Below are 19944 nucleotides of genomic sequence, written 5' to 3'. Positions count from 1 at the left end.
TCTAAAATAATTAAATTCTTTCATAGAATAGATAATATGAAAAATTTTGATAATAATTAAATTCTTTCAAAAAATTCTTTTTAATTTATTGAATATAATCGATTTTGTTATTAATTATAAATTATAATTAATAATTTTTCTATTAAAAATTTAATTAAAATTATTGCTAGAAAATTATAGACTCTTTTAAACAATTTTATTAAAGTTTTTGTAACTAATTAAATTGTTTTGCGAAATTTTTAAAAGTTTTTGTTTTGAAAATAATGTAGTTTTTTAAATAATTTTAAATGGAAATTTTGAAAATAATTGAATTAAAGAAAGAATTTTTTTCAACTTTTAAAAATAATCCTGTCTATTAAGAATTATAATTAAATATTTGATTATTGATGTTCATTAAAATTATTTTGAAAATAATTGAATTCCTCAGAAGAATTATATTATTTATAAAAAATAATTTAATTCTTGTGCTGAATTTTACGATACATAAAAATAATTATAAATTGTTTCGAAGGATTTATTAAAATTTTAGAAAATAATTTGATTGTTTAGAAAAATTTAAAAAAAAAGAAAAAAAAATTTTTTTTAATTGGATTGTTTTGAAGGATTTATTAAAGTTTTAGAAAATAAGTAAATTCTTTTGTGAAATTTTATTAAAATTTTCTTGAAAATAATTGAATTCCTCAGAAGAATTTTATTATTTATAAAAAATAATTTAATTCTTGTGCTGAATTTTACGACACTTATAAAACTATAATTAAATTGTTTCGAAGGATTTATTAAAATTTTAGAAAATAATTGGATTCTTTAGAAAAATTTTATTATAAAAATTAAAAAAAAAATCGGATTGTTTCGAAGAATTTATTAAAATTTTAGAAAATAATTTAATTCTTTTGTGAAATTTTATTTAAATTTTGTTAAAAAATAATTGAATTTTTGCAAAAAATTTACTATTTATAAAAATAATGTAATTCTTCCAAAAAATGATATTATTTATGAAAATAATTAAATTTTCGCGAAGAATTGTATTATTTTATGTAACCAAGTTAATTAAGTGAATATTTTAAATTTTGATTTTGAAACTATTCAAAAATTTATATTAGAAAATAAAAAAATTTTGTAATTTGCAAAATAATAATAAATTTTAAATTATATTTTTGGTTTAAATAAAATTTTTCTCTAGGTGCATGTCACGCTGAAAAAAAATTATCTACTTTAAATAATCAATTACTTGTCTATTATCAAATAAATATTTACTTGAATCAAATAATTGTTAAATTATTGAATTAAGTCAAAATTAATTCAAATAAATATAGTATTTAAAAAATAATTTCAGAATATTTCAAGTACCTTTTAATTGAATGAGATCAAAATTATTCGACATTAATAATAATTATTAATTTGATAAAAATATTTATTTTGATAACAGACCAGTAATCGATTACGTAAATAAATTTTCTTTTAATGGGTAAATTATTAAAATACCTATATTTAATACCTCTCGTTAAATGATTAAATTTTTCTAAATAATTATTATCTTTAATTATAAATTTTCCCCGCACATACATAATTCAATATTAAATTATTGGAATTCTAGCAAAAAATTAATTAAAAAAAAATTCTTGATTATAAGCCAGTCGGTGTTCATTTAAAATATATAAAAAAAAATAAATTCAATTTTTTTTCCATTGCTCGCACTGATGGAAATATAAAGTTAGTTACGTTAATTAATGCAAACGATGCTAATTACGTTGTTGAAAAAGAGAGATAGAGAAAAAAGTCAAGCTTCCTTTTTAAAGATTCACTATTTATTTTTTCTATTTGTTTAGAGTTCTTTCACAGTTTAATACTTTTTATTTACTTAATAAAGTCGAATCAAGTAAGTGTAATCTATTTTATATATATATATATAAAAGTACCGATGACAAACTGAAAGCTCGTTAAAACTTGAACTTTTTAATCGGATACTTGTGTATAGTGAAACGAGTTGTTACCTAACTTACATAAATCGTTGCGTCAATAAATTTTAGCCTTTCAAATTATTCTCATAATCTCGGCAATCGAGGAAATTTTCCCTTTAAGAAATTTGCATTGTAAATTCTCAAATTTAGCGCACAATACTTCGTCAAAGATCAAAATTGATTACATTTGACTTTTAAAGTTACGAAAGCAATAATGAGATCGATATTTTTTTTCTGTTCGATTCATTTCAAAAAGTTGTAAAACTCAATAAAAAATAACTTTTATTAATGTGGAAATAAAGTATCCTCTTATTTTCCGTATAGTAAATAACTAGAAAAAAAATAATTATAATTTAAGGAATGATAGAAAAAATTATATAATTATAATCATTTTTATTATTATTATTATTATTATTATTATTATTATTATTATTAATATTATGATAAATGTCAAAATATTTTTTTTTCTTCAAAAGAACAATGTCTGACATTTATCTGCTCTTTCTACTGGGGAGGAAGTAGAACAGTAAGTAGAAAACGTACATTATAGTCAGACATGTTACCATTAAATTATAATCTAATTTTCGATATAAATTTTTTTATTTTTCATCAAAAAAAAAGAAAAATTTTTCAATAAAAAAATACCTTTTATTTCTCCCATAAAAGATTAATTAATAATCAATAAAATACATCGAAATACCCATTAATTAATCAATAAACACATGTGAAATATAAATTAATTACCATAAATGAATTACATAAAAGGGGCTGTTCATATATATTACGTCACATCAGAATTTTTTTTCAAATCTCTCCCCTCTAGAAGCAGTAATAAATAAATGACCCTAAAAAAAATAAAATTAATTAATATTCGAAAACAATGTAAATTTAAAATTGAAAAATGATGTCAAATAATAAATATAAAATATTCATAACAAAAATTCTACGGCAAATAAAATTTCATTATCTGATATAAAATAAGAGGTAAACAAAAAAAAATGCATTTCAAGCGGTTAAAACTTCTATGATATTAAATAATTTTTTCTCCCAAAAAAAAAACTTGACGAAATTATTTATTCCAGGTTTATATATATTTTTTTTATCGAATATAAAAATTCTTCATATCCTTCCAACTAAAAATAAACATAAAAAATTCTTTTATGAAATTTCAGAAAATATGTAATAATTTTTATAAGATAAAAAGAGTAATATGGTAAAGAAAAGAATATATATGTCAAGTTAGTAGATTTAGGAGAGGATTTTTTTTCGGTTTTTTTAAGAAATAATAATATAATATATATTAAAAAGAAGAAGAAGAAGAAAAAGCAGAAAACAGTGTACCTGGTTAGTCTTTGACCTAATTCTATTACCCAAGCCTAGGTATAGTTTGAAAATGATGTTAACAATTTGAACTAGTACACATATGAGTTTGAAATATGTCAAAGAACAACATTTAATTTTTTGATTGAAAAATGTAATAAAAAATTTTTTTCATCAATTTTTTTGTTGTTGTTTTTTGTGTGGAATAAAAAAGAATGTACAGGGCTTTCGAGTAAGAAGAAAAATATTTTATAATGATAATAATAAGAATAATAAAAATAAATTTAATAAGAATAATAATTATATTTTTTTTTCGCTTCGTGTAGATGCGCAAAGAATAAGGGAAATGTAATTTTCCCCTTAATTAGATTTTATTAAAATTGGATGGGATTAGAAACTTATTTAACCTGAGAGCTTTAGTTGTCTTATAAACTTGGAATATTTTTAAGCTATTAGCGTATTGTTTTTTATTTAGTTTATTCATTTATTTATTTCAATATTTATTTACTTAATTATTTATTTCTTTGTTTATTCATTTCACAATTTATTTATTTATTTACATATTTATTTAATTAATTATTTATTTCTTTGTTTATTTATTTCACAATTTACTTATTAATTTACCTATTTATTTACTTAATTATTTATTTCTTTATTAATTCATTTCAGAATTTACTTATTTATTTAAAAATTTATTTACTTAATTATTTATTTCATTATTTACTTCTCTATTTATTTTTCTATTTATTTCTCTATTTGTTTATTTATTAATGTCTCCCTTTAGTTATTTTTTTATTCATTTGCATATTTATTTACTTAATTATTTTTTTTTACTTCTCTATTTATTTATTGCTTTATTTATTTCCCTATTTGTTTATTTATTTATTTATTTCTCTTTTTATTTATTTTTTTATTCATTTCACAATTTACTTATTTATTTATTTCTTTGTTTACTTCTCTATTTATTTATTGCTTTATTTATTTCCCTATTTGTTTATTTATTTCTCTATTTATTTATTTATTGCTCTATTTATTTCCATATTTGTTTATTTATTTACTTCTGTATTTATTTATTTTTTTATTCATTTCACAATTTACTTATTCATTTACATATTTACTTACTATTGATATATTTACTCATTTATTTACATATTTATTTATTTCTCTATTAATTTATTTATTTTGACCAAATATTGAATTTTTTTAAACCAAATAGAAATAATAATGAAATTAAAGATCTGGAAATAATATTTGGTCTAAGGGCGTTAGCCATTAGACCAATAAATATTTCCAGATCTTTAATTTCATTATTATTATTAAATATATTATAATTGACACTAAAATTAAAAATTTCAGTTAAAATAAAATAAACAAAAAATAAAACCTCAATAAAATAATAAAATGTTCAAAAAATAAGTAAAAAAACATTTTTCTCCAACAGAAAAATTTTTTCAACATTTTTTTTCTTGATTTTTTTAGGAAGGGAGGAGAGAGAATTAGTTTTTAGAGGGCATTTCTGATTTGTATATTTAATAATAGAAGGTAGAAGAAATTTTCAACCATGCCGGGGAAAAATCTAGAGATACTTTACTTTAGTGTAAAAAAAAGTCCAACAGAAAATTTAACAGTCGCTTCGTTAACTGCGTTTCATTCCCCATAAACCTAACAATATATTCGCGAAAAAAAGAACGTGTGTATAATTTAACGTTCCCGGCAGGTTGAGTATGGACTTCGTTAAAAAAAATAAAAAGAAAAAAAAAGAACTTTCTGCAAAAATCGTTTTTCCTTTATTTTTTTTAAAAAAGCTTTCAATCTAACAAATCCTATAAATTACTCAGAAACTTTTAGGTCTTTGCTTCACTATGTTAAAATCGAATGCACGAAAAAAAAAAAATAATCAATATTTTTGTTGATTGCTTTTGGAAAAATAGTGGAAAAAATTAATGTTCTCCTGGAATTTTCTTCTGTATGCTTAAATTATTTTTTTTTAGTTTTTATGATTTATTTTCTATACTTTATTTTATATTTCTTTCTTTGAATAATTATTTATTATATTTATATTAATAATTTAAAAATTAAAAATTTATTTAATAAAATTATAATAAAGTTTAACAAAAATTCTAATAAAAAGGAAAAATATTAATTAAATTAAAAACAATCATCAACAGAGTGTATTCTTTTTTTTCTACTTTTATTGGAAGTTATAAATTTCAGTGAATATTTTAAATTTGCATGTCTGCCACAGTTTTCCTTATGTTAATTTCTTTTTTACTATCGCTTGTAATTCTAAAAAGTGACGTGCGCAATTTTTCCCATTATATACATATTGTGTAATTAATTTTTTTCCAATATCAAAAAATAATGAAATAGAAATATTTATATTTTTCTCTTAAATTAGTAAATAAAGAAAATTATTCTATTGGTATTAAAAAATAATATTACAATTACATAATTAATAATTTTTTGCTTATCAAATAGAAGAAATACAAACGAAAATATTTTTTATTTAATAAAATTTTTTTTGAAAAATTCTTTTTAATTGATAAAAATAAAAAAAATTAATTAATTGGGACGTTAATTAATTGAATTATTGGGTCAAGTGATAGAGACTTAAAAATTAAATAACAGTGTAAAATAAACTTTCATTACTGAGAAGAAAATATAATTGCAATTTTTTATTGTCTTATATAGCATATATAACAATCGAGTTAAATTTATAGCAGGACATAAATAAAAGCTTAATGTGCTTTGAGAATTATGAATCATAAATTGAAAGATAAAGGACCTTTGAAAATGATTACGCTTAAATCTGAGATTAACCTCTGCAGTATACGATTTTCAAATAACTCGCAATCGATTTCCAAATCGGATTTCCAAAATGCGAGTATTTTTCAAAGAGACCAATATTTTCAAAAAGAAAAGAAACATTTAAATAAAAACTTTCTTTTTATTTTTTCTCCAAAACTTTTTTCTAGAAAGGAAAATTTCAAAAAAGATTCCAGTTAATATAAAATTCAAAAAATTTCAACTATAAAAGAACCAAAAAAAAATTTCCAAAAAATTATAAATAAAATAGATCAAAAATTAAAAAATAATTTTTGAGATTAATATAGTCAGTAGAATATATTCTATATTATATATATAGAAAATATATATATTCATGGGAGCGAACAATGAAGGTTTAAAATTAATTAATGACACAATAATGAGAAATTTTCCATGACAAACTGAATTTTCCGCTTGACACCTGTCTCACAAATAAATTCCAACTTTAGTTTGATATTTAGACGTGTTATATATTTCTGAATATATGGAACAGAATTACACGGGGCAAAAAAAAGGAAATAAAACACAGAAGAAAATTATAAATATAACAAAAAAACGTTTTTCATATAATCAGAGAAAAAGAAATATGTCACATTGACATGAAATAATATTATATAAAAATAAATTTTTTCAAGTAAAAAAAAAAGGAGAGTTGTCAGTATATAAAATGCATTTATTCGAAACGAGAGACAAAAAAATACAAGAAAGAATATATTTTTTATTAGAAAAAAAAGAAGTTATTTATACACCGATAATTATAATTTATTATTTTTATATCATGATTATTGTAAATAATTTTTTTACACCCTATTTTAATGAATAAACATATTTTCCTTTCGATTCGTGTGTATTAAAGTTTCTTCTTTTTATTTCTTATTTATTTTCCTAAGAATTTTTTTTTCTCTCTCTTTTTTTGTTTTTATATGAGAATTATGACACGTTTTCACATTTACTCCGTAACTAATAAAGGAATAATAAAAATTATTTTTCAAATTAGAGAAAAAAAGAGAGAGAAAAAAAATTGCATGTGGACAAATGTAAGTATAATTTTTTACTGAGAATAATAAATAAAGTTAAAATAAGTATAATCAAATTAATTATTTATTTATTAGAACAATTTTTGTTTTTTATTTGCAAAAATAGAAATATTTTATTTACACCACAGAAACTTTGTAAAGAGAGATTTTAATATTAAAAACAGTAAAAATTTTTATCTATTTCACATCAGACAAAAAATTTCTGAGTCATTTTTTTCAATTTCATAAAGTGAAACGAATTTTTTTTATGAATATAACGCTCGGTGAAGAAGTTTTCGAAGGAGTCAAGGCACTCTTTTGATTAGATACTTTTTCATCAACAAGATGTATTTTCTTCTGTTTTTTTTTTAAGTTTACACAAAAAAGAGAAAGTTTAAATTTTTTTTGAAACATAATAAAAATAAAAGACGCATAAATTGTTTGTGTACTAACATTTTATGAATAATGTAAAATTATATCATTGTCACACAGTGAAGAAAAATTGTTTTTTTTCAAAATTGTATGAAGAAAAGATTTATTTCTCTCTCAGAGTCTACTAAATTATTTTTCTTTTGTTTCGAATGAATTTAATTTAATTTAAATAAAAGTTGTTATATTTATTTTATCTTTGACTTTATTTTAACTAAAAAAATTTTTATCCCTGTGAAGTACAATTTTTTGTCACGATTGAAAGTATTTCTTTGTCAAAAATAGAAATTTGGAACAAAAGAAGCTTTCGTATAAAATAAAACATTTTCTTTGCGACAAAAAATATTTTTGTTTGTGCAAAAGAAACTTTTGTGTAAAATAAAAATATTTTTTAACTAAAAATCTTTTATTTCTATTAAATAAATTTTTTGTTGAAACAAATAAATATTTTTATTTATTTGCCTTTGAAGGAAATATATTTTTATTTAACACAAATTTTATTTCATTCAAACAAAACTTTTCTCTGTATGTACATAACTTTTAACACAATGAAAATAGTTAATAAGATAAATACAAAAAATACAAAAAGTACAAAAATCTAAATAATAAATAAATAATACAAAAGTCATAAAATAAATAACAAGTAAATAATTAATAATAAATAAGTAATAAAAAACAAAAATAGGGACAGAAAAAAATAAATATTAAATTACTCAAAAAAAAAAAATCGTAATGAGTATGCAAAAAATTCTTTTTTTTTTGTTTTAAAAAGTTCTACAATACGATATTTGAGACATAAGAAAAAATTCAAAAATTCTCCCTCACTGTGAACAGTGCGGGAAACTTTTGTCTTTTATAAACATATATCTATATAGATGCACAGTGGTACAAGTTTCTAAAGATATATACATATATATTATACGTTTTGTGTTGAGTAACGGAAACATTTGATAGAAAATTCAGGCCAACGAGGTTGCACCCTCAAGTCGACCAATCTCTTGTTAGAAACGCGCTTTATTGTCATCTGCACAAAAGATTTCGTCGCATTTTCTTGTCACACAAAAAAGAAAAGTTCACTGTCGTTTTATTAAACACGATAAGCTTTAATTTACTGTAAAAATTTTCTTTGCGCAAAAAACAAAAAAAAAAATTTTTTTTCCATTAAATCTGTTTTTTTTTGTTTCTTTTCCTTTAATACCAAAAAAATACTTTTTCTTCTCTTTCTATTTTTATTAAATATCAAAATACCTTCTCTTTTCTTTTTTTTTAATACCAAAAAATACTTTTTCTTTTCCTTCTCTTTTTCAAATATAAAAATATCTTCTCTTTTTTTAAATATTAAAATACCTTCTTTTTTCTTTCTTTTATTTTTTAAATATCAATTTACCTTCTCTTTTCATTCTCTTATTTTTTTGAATACTAAAAAATACTTTCACGTCGTGACTAAGAATGCAATATTTTTTTTTTGTAAACTAAAAGAATTAATTACTGTTCCTTTAATTATTTTAATTATAATTATTATGATTAAATAATTTATTATAAATAACAATTAGTATAAATAATGAAAATTATTGTTACACTATTTATTATTTATTGGTTATTTATTAAATAATTAATTCCAGAAAGGTCGAAAACGTACTTTTCTAGAGTCTTCTTTCTTCTTTTTTTAAAAAATTGCATGTGCAAAAAAAATGCGCCCGTAGATTTATTCACTTTGACAAATGGAGGCGTTTCTAGTTGATAAGATATTGTACTAATTAAGGTTCATTGCAGAAAAAAGCTACTATTATTTCGTTGACAAACGACACAAGAGGCGAAATATGGAAACTAATAACCGAATAATCAAAAAACGAAGTCATAAATAAAAGTAAAAGAAAAAAAAATAAAAACAATAAAGTAATATTTTGAAATATTTCGAAAATAGTATTTTGCTATCATTTTTTTACTACTTTTATTGTAAATTCATTGATGATTCTTTTTCTTTATTATAATTTGTTTAAATCACAATCTTTAATAATTCACGAAACAGATCGTCCCTTTTTTATTATAATTATATTTTTGTACTTGAGATTCCAAAAAAAAATTTGAACGTTCAAATGAACGAAATATTTTTTCCATATTATTTTCAAAAATTACTATTAATTATTTTTTCGACTTTCTTTTCTTAGAATAACTAGATTAATAAATAAATAAAAAAAAGAAATAAATAAAAAAATAGAAAAATAAAAAATGAAGTAAAAAACTAAATAAAAGTTGTCCCATTAGCTCAGTTGGTTAAAGTTTCGTGCTAAATAAAAATAATAAAATAAACCAATAAATAAAAAAAATTAAGTAAAATACACAATAAAAATTTAATCTTCACTCAGTATGTTACAAATTTTTTTTTTCAATCAAAATTTAAAAATTTTAAATTAATAAATTTTAATCGACCATATAGGACAAATTTTCAATCTATAAAATATTATTACAAAAGAGTACGCTATTCAGATATACTTAGGTCTTAAATTTTTTTTTTCAGTGAAGTAATAAAGTACACACAGTAACTGAAGAGAGAAAGAGAGCGATTTCAAAAAAAAAAAGAATGGAAAAAAAATTGCGCTTGCATTCATGAAAACCTCAGTATAAAGCTGAACTTGCAATTTTAAAATACTTAAATCCGTAAAGTCACTTTACAACTTTCAATTGCCTCACTTCTATTAAATGGAATTTAAATTTAATTGAAATCTGATATCTTCCGTTCATCACAGAAGCGTATTTCTCTTTAGAAATTTAAATACTTTTAAGTTCAATTTCTTGTATATTTCATTGTCTTATTATTGCTTTAGACAAATTTCAGAAATTTCTTTTTTATTCAGGATTACGTGCTTTTCTTGCCCTAATATAAATTTAAATCAAGTTTAATTCATTGTTCATTAATTTAAAAATATTATTTCAGTTTTTGAATAATAATTTATTATTATTTATTTGCTACATTTTTAATTTATTATATTATTTTTTTGCTACGTTATTTATTTATTATGTTACTTATTTGCCACGTTTTTTATTTACTTTGTTACTTATTTGCTACGTTTTTTATTTATTATATTATTTTTTTGATACGTTTTCTATATTTATTACGTAATTTATTTGTTTAGTTATTTTCATTATTTGTTTATATAATGTTATTTATTCGTTGTTATTTATTTTTATTTTTATCAACAAAATCTCAAAGTAAACTGTTTAAAATTTAATTATTAAAATTAATTTGAATCGTTTAATTTTAATTTAATTCTATTTCTAAATGTTCGCTTATAATTTGTCATTAAATTAGACTAACTCAGTTGGATTTACCATTAATTATCCATTTAATTGCTGCGTTACAATTTCACTGTTTAATTTTTTTCCCAGGCACAAAAAAAAATATTTTTTTTATCTTTCAACGAAATGAAATTATAATTATATGCAACATAAATATTATTAATTATTCTACAATAAATTTTATTCATTCAGAAATCATTTCCACCCTCTTGTGTCTCTCCGTAGAATTTTTAACCAATAAAATTGATTTAGAAATAAAATTCACAACAATAAAGTTACTTAAATAAATAAAAGCTAATAATTTTTAAACAATATAGTTTTTCATTTAATAAATAAAAATTAATATAATTTTTTATGATTTTTATATATTATTTACTTTAAAATAATATAAAATTAAAAATTATTATTTCATTAATTAATATGATAATAAATAAATAATTAAATAAAAAATAAGAAACAAACGAATCGTTTCTTCATAAAAAAAATTATGCAGTTTTTTTTCATCAATAATTAACGTTTAGTTAATAATTATTGCCGAATTAATAATTTTAAAGCTTTATTAATAATTTTCTTGTTTAATTAATAATTACTAATATTCAATATGCAATTTACCTTTCAATAATAAATCGTGATGTATCCATATTTGTCACTTTCACCGCACATAAAGAATTTTTTTTTCCCGTATAATTTTCGATTTGAAAACAAACAGAACTTTTTTTTTCTAATACAATTTTTCAATAATTTCTATTTTTAAAAAAATATAGAAAATTTTCACAAATTCACCAGAATTTTTATTTATAAACAAAATAATATTCAGTTATATGCAAAAAACCATAAGTACTTAAAATCACACGGGGATGAAATTGTACTTTTCTTGCTTTAGTGTTTATTTATTTTTATTTTTTTTTATTTCAAATACTAGATGGGAAAATTTGATGAAAGTTTATTTGAAAAATATTGAAATAGGGGGGACGTTTTCACGCACAAGGAGAGAAAACGATCCGAACAGGATCACGCGCCACGAAGACACTGGCTCTTTTTCGAAAGCAGCCGCGTTTGTGACGTTCGAACGTAGAGCGCGTACTCGAGACGCCGACCTCTCATAGGCCCGAGTGTGTATATATATATAATAATAGAAACAAAAAAGTATTTAGTTGCACAGACAGGCTTAAATGGAATTGTCATTAAAATTAAACATTCTCCACTTAAAGCAAAAAAAAAAAAAAAATAATAATATTAAGAGGCCTCTTCATTCATTCACTATCATTTATATAAATTTCGCAAGAAGACAGTTTTCATTATTGTAAATTTTTATTAAGAATTAAAGTCAAAGAGTTTAAATTTAAATTTCTCTTTTTTTCCAACTTTTTTTTTTTAATTAACAAATTTTTATTTATATTCATTTAAACTAGTAAAATATTCCAGGCGTCGTAATAAATTTAGAAATAAATGCTAATATCAAAAGTGTCATAAAATGCAGATATTCGCACATTCTTTCTTTACAATATAAGAATATTTATTTAAATAAAAAGCGTTAGAAATTTGCACTAGAAATACAATTTAAATTATTCTCACACTAACATTTTTTGCATTTTATTTTATAATTAATTATAAAAAAGATTTTGAAGTGTAAAATAAATTTCTCCACTTGAGAACGCCAAGGTCGCCACCAGGTGGCGAGAAATCTCGATTTTATCAACTCAATTGCCATCTAGCGGTAACCTTGGCGTTCGCAGATGGAGAGTAGCGTCTCCATATTGAATCTCAAAATATTCGTCAATATTCGTAATTCTTTAATTATTTATAATCAAATTTAGAGAGTTTGGCAATTAATATAAACGGATTTCAATTTTTAATTTACTTTCCTTTTCGATATTTTTATCATCTTCAATTTTTTGACAGTCTTAGAATTAATTTCATCAGATAAATTGATATTCAAAAGCTTAGTTTAAGAAATAGTACTATTTGATAGTTTTTTAATGAAATGAGTATCATTAGTAATTTATTTATAAAAAATAGTAGCTAAATTTTTGTATGAGATGAAGTAAATTTACAGTGTAGATTGTAAATAATATTTTGTAAAAAAACTACTCCTTAAAATTGCAGCATACTTGATAAATTGTAATTACTAAACATGATTACTAATTTAAATTAGCGACTGAATTTTTGCTTTTGAATTAGTAAATTTTGCTAATAAATTAGTAGAAATAACTATTTATTTTTTATTTAATTTACAAATAAAAGTAAAAATAAATATGTATTTATTTATTTTTTATTTAATTTACAAATAAATTAGTAGAAATAACTATTTATTTATTTTACCAATAAATTAGTAGAAATAACTATTTATTAGTAAAATTTACTAATTTGGAAGCAAAAAGTCAGTCACTAATTCAAGTTATTAAACTTTTTTATTAATTCAAATTTAGAGAGCCACTGTAAAAAATTTAGGGAATAAATGACAGTAAATTCATGGAGTAAATGGCAGTAAATTTATGCAGTAAACTTTCAGTTTACACTGTAAAGAGTTAAAAAAAATTACTTCCAAAAATTTAAATTACACAATGTAAAGAAAATTAGGGAGTAAATGGTAGTAAATTTACGGTGTAAACTTTAAAAAATTTAGGGAGTAAATTTACAAAATACACTGTATAAAATTTATTAAAAAAATTACTCCCTAAGTTTACAGTACGTACTGTAAAAAAATTAGGGAATAAGTGGCAGTAAATTTTGGGAGTAAATTTACAGTGTAAACTGAAAAAAAATTTAGGGAGTAAATGGTAATAAATTTATATTTATACATTACAAAAAAATTTAGGGAGTAAATGGCAGTAAATTTTGGGAGTAAATTTGCGGTGTAAACTAAAAAATTCAGGGAGTAAATTTACATTGTACACTGTATAAAATTATTTAAAAAAATTACTCCCTAAGTTTACATCAGCACAGACTGTAAAAAATTTAGGGAATAAGTGACAGTAAATTTTGGGAGTCAATTTATTGACGTAAAAAAACACTCCAAGTAAAAAGTAAATTTTCAACACAAAAAAAATTAACATCTCAACTCCCAGAAGTTTCAAAATTTTCGTGTAAATAAATTTTTTGCTTTTTTAAAGTAAAAAAAAAATTTGTCCTCCAAAAATGCATTTAATTACAAAAAAATATTTTTTTTCCCCACGAAACAAAATCAAATGTTTTCAAAAAACTTTTTGAAAAATATGTAAATTTTATTCTTCTTTATCTAATTTATTACCATGAATTGCTTCCTTATTTTTCAAGATATTATTAATAATATGATGATGCTGAACTAATGTTTTATAAAAAATTGACCCTGCTTATTTCTAATTATCACAGATTCATAAGAAGATTACCTTGAAAGTCATTTTGCCTTTTTGATAGAATCAATTTTTTAAGAAAAATGATAAAAATTTTCTCTCTTATTTCTCGATTTAATGAAAAAGAAAAATTTTCATAAATTATTTCCAATGTTTCTTAATATTTTTTTTTGTATAAATAAAAAGCAGAACGAATTTTTATCCGAATGTCACAAAAGTTGGACGTATGGGTCATTTTTTTTTAATTGTTAAAAATAAAGACTTTATTTTCATATATTTTTATTTATAAGTAAAAAAGTATTAGAATATTTGCGAGTAAAAAAAAATTTCTGCATAAATATATGCAAATTTTGAAAATTGACATTGTTTATATTAAAATGAAATTAATAAGTTATTTGTAATCAAACGTTTCAAGGTGTGAAGTGAACTTTTTTTTATCAACTCTTTGTAAGAGACTAATTTACACATTTTTTTCTCATTGAAAGTTTCTTAAATGTAATTTTCTTTTATCTTTTATATAAATGAGAATTCTTTGCTTTATATTTTTCTCTTGACTATTCATCCGCGGAGAACATAAATACAGTACAATATTTTTTCAAATAATAAAATGAAAAATAATTTTTCATTCTAAAAGTGAATTTTTCTTTTGAATTTTTTTCTAATAGGTAGTAAATTAGAATAAATTAGAAATTTGTAGTATAATTTCAATTATTGCGGAGGAATTTATTGTAATATTTTGACATAAGAAAATTTTTTGTTGTTAATTCACAATTTTTTTGTTTTACTAGAATTAATTGAATTTATCACTAGCGGCATTTATTATTTTTTTGTTATTAAATAATTTTTTTTTTCTATTTCTTATTATATGAGTTGTTTATGGAGAATTAAAGTCTATTGACGAGAATATATAGTATATATTCTCCTTTCAGATTGAAAGCTTCAATACATCCGCAGTTAACTCAATATGACAAAAAGTTCCCTAACAAACAATTCACAATTGTTCTGGTCACTTCAAATCACTTTTATCCCCATCAAACATCACATTGTCTATATTTGCATTCACACAGAGCAAATGTAATTTTATTCTATTCCCACTTTCACTTACACTAACACAGATTTATTATTTAGAAAAAAAAATTTTTTCCAAAAAAAAGGAATAAATAAAAAAAATTATTTTACACTCTCAAAAACCAATTATTTGATATTTTGCTTCAATAACAAATTAATACGAAAAAAGAATATTTACTAGAAATAAAAAATTTCAATAATCAAAAAAGGTATTATTTTAAATCAATTTATTTATTAAACAAATTTTTTTCAACTAATTTATTTCTGATAGGTTTTTTTTAAATACAAAAAATGAATAATTAGTTTATTAATAACTATTGTTTTTTAATTATCAAAATATATTGTCTATATTTTATTATTATTTTTTTTATATTTACTATTTTATTTTAAATCAAATTTTATTTATTAAAAAAGTTAGACTAATAATTTTTAATAATTAATGTTCATAATTATTCTTTTTTTGATTATTATCAAAATATTTGGTAAGTTACCAAATTAGTTATAATTTAATATTTCTTAAATAAATAAATAAATAAATAAATTATTATTATTTTCTTTCGAAGATTTATAAAAAAAAATTATTTAAACAACAGATTTATTTCAATTTATTTAGGATTTTATTAAAATAAATCTCGAAATAAATTAAACAAATAAATTAATTAAATATAAATGAGTAATTAATTAATTAATAATAATTACTTAAAATAAATATTAAAATAAAAATTGTTTAGTATAAAAAATATCCAAATTCTCTGTTCTTATTGTTTTATATACAACATTATAATAGTGAAACAACAAAAAGTTAAAATTGATCTTTCATGATTGAGTTTTCTGGAAAAAACTTTTTAATACATTCTTATCGCTTAAGTCTACTGTAAAGAAAGTTTTGTTAATTAAAATTAGTGATACTTCATTCTATAAAAGGATATTTACTTCGTGAAAACAAACAAGAAAAGAGAATCCCTTCTGTTCAAGAAATTTCTAAACAGCAACTTTGGAGGGGAACTGAACTTATTTTCAATAGATATATGTGTATACTCATACCTACTCCTATTCTTCACCCTTAAAGGACTAAGGAGAGAAATTCTATGTTTAACACGAAAACACTTTATTTATGTAAGAATTTTCACTCTCAAGAATATTTTAACACTTTTTTTTTTGTTTATCTCAAATTCCAACAAGAAATTAAAAACAAAAATTATCAGTAAGTTAACGAAACAAAAATTTTTTAAATGATTAAATTTAATAAAAATAATTTATTTAATTATTTATTTATTAAATCAATTAATTTATTTATTCAATTTATCAATAATTATGGTATCAATAATTACACTATTATTTATTATAAATAAGAATTTATTTTTAATTATTTTATAAATGATTTTTTAAAATTATTCTTTATCACCATTTTATTTTAATAATAATAAATAATAATAGCAATAATAATAAAATAAGTTTGCAAGTGGTGTACAATATAAAACAAAATTGTAGCATCAAGAAACAAAATTCTATTTTAATAATAATAATAAAAAAAAGATAATAAATTGAATTTTAAATTTTCCATATAGAAAATATTTTTCAAAAAATGTAAATTTCAATCAAAGATACAGATTTCAATAAAAAATATAAATCTCAATCAAAATCCTACACTGGGGAAAAATGTTTTTTTCATTCAAATTGAGATTCAAAGAACCGATTAGTATCAATCGATTATTATTATTTAACAGTATTATCAAATAAATATTCACTTGAGTCAAATAATTTTTATCTAAATCAATTAAATGGAATTTGCTTCAAATACTGAAATTATTTCCTCAAATACAATTTTATTGACTTAAAAAAATTATTTGATTCAATATGTAAATATTTATTTTTTATTTGAATATTTTATATATTTAATTAAATATTTATATAATCAATTATATTTGAATGAAATAAATTTTTTTCTATGTATAATAAGTATAATAAGTATAGTAAGAAAAATGTAAAATAAAAAAAATTAATTATAGATAAACTTTTTTCGGGTAGGGATTCTCTCAATACTTTATTTTCTACAGACGGCGCTTATTACTCGACTGCAAGTAGTAAAACTGTCTTCATTGAGTCATTATTCAATGAAAACAATAAGAGACAACAATACTCTGCTGTTTAATAATCTACTTTTCAACACCGACTTTATATACATATATATACACACATATTATATGCGTATGTTTTATTTACCCTCTGAATAAAATTATAATTAATTTCATTATTATTTCACAAAAGGATTTTGTCCTGATTATCCTAAAACTAAAATAGCTCATTGTATATTTTATAGATATTAATATCCCTCGCAAGTATAAACAAAAGAAATTTTGTATTTTAATAAAAAAAAATAATTTTCTGATTGAAGATTACAATCCATATTTTAATTAACAAATTCAATATTGATTAACATCGTGTGTAAAATTAATCAAATCAATAATGACATTTAATTAAATGTCGATTATAATATTGTCCAAATTTTCATTAATATTTTAATTAATATTTTAATTAATTTATTCGCTAAATTGTTGGTTTTGATAATTTGCCGCAAAATTCTACTTAATTATTGTTTACTATTTATTAATTTATTACTAATTATTATTTTATTACTAATTATTAGTTTATTACTGTTCATTTATTCCTATTTATTAATATATTACTATTAATGAATTTATTGATATTTATTAGTTGAAAAAAAAATTTTTTTCCAATTAAAATTATGCAATTAAAAAACTAATAAATTATAATAAATTATAATTTTATTTTTTCTAGAAATTTTCTTCCATTTTTTTTTAATCTCAAGAAGCAATTTTCTTTTATTTATATAAAAGACCGAACTCTATTTCAGAGAGACATCTGTTTATTTACAACTTGAAATAAATATTATTTCTCAAAACAGAAAATGGAATAAAATTTACAAAAGAAGCTAAGCATAAAATCATAAAATAACAATAATTTATATAATAGCGAGAATAAAATATAAAACAATGAAAGTAAAAAAAATAGAATACGATCGAATGTGATAAAAGAGAATGCAATATAATAGAAAAGAATAAAAGGAGTAAAAAAAAGAGTGCGCAAAAAAATAATACAAAAAAAAATGAATACAGAAAACAAATACAAAAACGAATGTACAAAAAGAACAAAACGTGAATACAATATTAGAATAAATAAAGAGAATAATAAAAGAAAAAAACAAAAAAATGTATACCTAATAAATAAAATGCAAATAATAAATGCAAATAAAAATTAATTTATTAATTAAATTTACCTGAATTTACTAATTGCAAAAATTAATTTATTAATTAAATCTATTAAGTGTAAAAATTAATTCATTAACTAAATTTATTCATTAATTTAATTTATTAAGTGCAAAAATTAATTCATTAATTGAATTTATTTAGTGCAAAAATTGATTTATTAAATAAATTTTTTAATTGTAAAAGTGAATTTATTAATTAAATTTATTATTTGCAAAAATTAATTTACCAATTTAATTTATTAATTATGAAAATTAATTGTTATTAGTTTGTTACTAATTTGTATCCAACTAGTTAATATAATGAGAACATTGTGAATTACTAAAAAGGAAAAAAAATTACATCACTTTACAAATGGGAAACTGCGGAATAATTGTAATAATTGATTGTGTGGAATCTCAAAAGCAGTTACCAGTGATATTCAACGGAAACTTGGCAAGGGATATAATTAGGAATTCAGGCATTAAAACAATGTCTGTTTCAGTATCAGATAAAGGAAGCAGCAAGTGAATACATTCAGATACCTTACACGCACTGCTATTTATAAATTACAAACTGTTAATTGAAAAATTTTCAAAAAAGTAAAATTCAAAAATTAATTCAAAAATTGTAATAATTTCACTTTTATACACAATAGAAAAATATTATTTTCCCCAACAAAAAAAAATAAAATAAAGTAAATACGAATATTAAGCACTATTTTTTTATTTTAATTAAAATTATAGGTAACATAAATAATTTTTTTAAATTTTAAAAAGAATTTAAATTTAAAAAAAAATAAAATGAAACAACAAATAAAAAATAAAAGTCAATAATAATTAATAATAAAATATTAAAATTAATATTTTTGAGAACTGTATATAAAAATTACACTATTCTATAGATATAAATTATTGAAAAAAATTTGGAAAAAATAATACCATATGTAACAAATTTTCTTCAAGAAGAAAAAAACTAGATTCATTCAGATAAATCTGCATTATAAATTTTGTATTGTCATATATAATGTTTGAGGATATTTTCAATTATCTGTGCAAACAATATCAACTATTATATTGAGAATTAATGCACTCTCACCAATTACACTCCAATACCAATTGTTCGAAAATCCAATTTGATATTATATAAACATAAATTTCATTTGAAAATTCTTGAATCTTAAATACACATGAATTAATTATTACCCTCAAGCTATAATTGAAATCACGATATCATTTCTGAATTTTTAATTGAAAATAGACTTTCAACTTTGAAATTAATATACATATATACAGTACAAGTTGTAATAACTTCTTAAACTTTTTAATTAATTTTTTTCGACCAATGTCTCGATTATTGAAATAAATATTGGTAAATTTTAGAATCGTCGTTTTTTTCAATTTAAACTAAAAATAAAATTGAAATTCTAATG

The sequence above is a fragment of the Leptopilina heterotoma genome, unplaced genomic scaffold, assembly GCF_015476425.1.
Source record: "Leptopilina heterotoma isolate Lh14 unplaced genomic scaffold, ASM1547642v1 Lhet_105, whole genome shotgun sequence".
Taxonomy (NCBI): Eukaryota; Metazoa; Arthropoda; class Insecta; order Hymenoptera; family Figitidae; genus Leptopilina; species Leptopilina heterotoma.
This window is presented reverse-complemented; position numbering follows the sequence as displayed.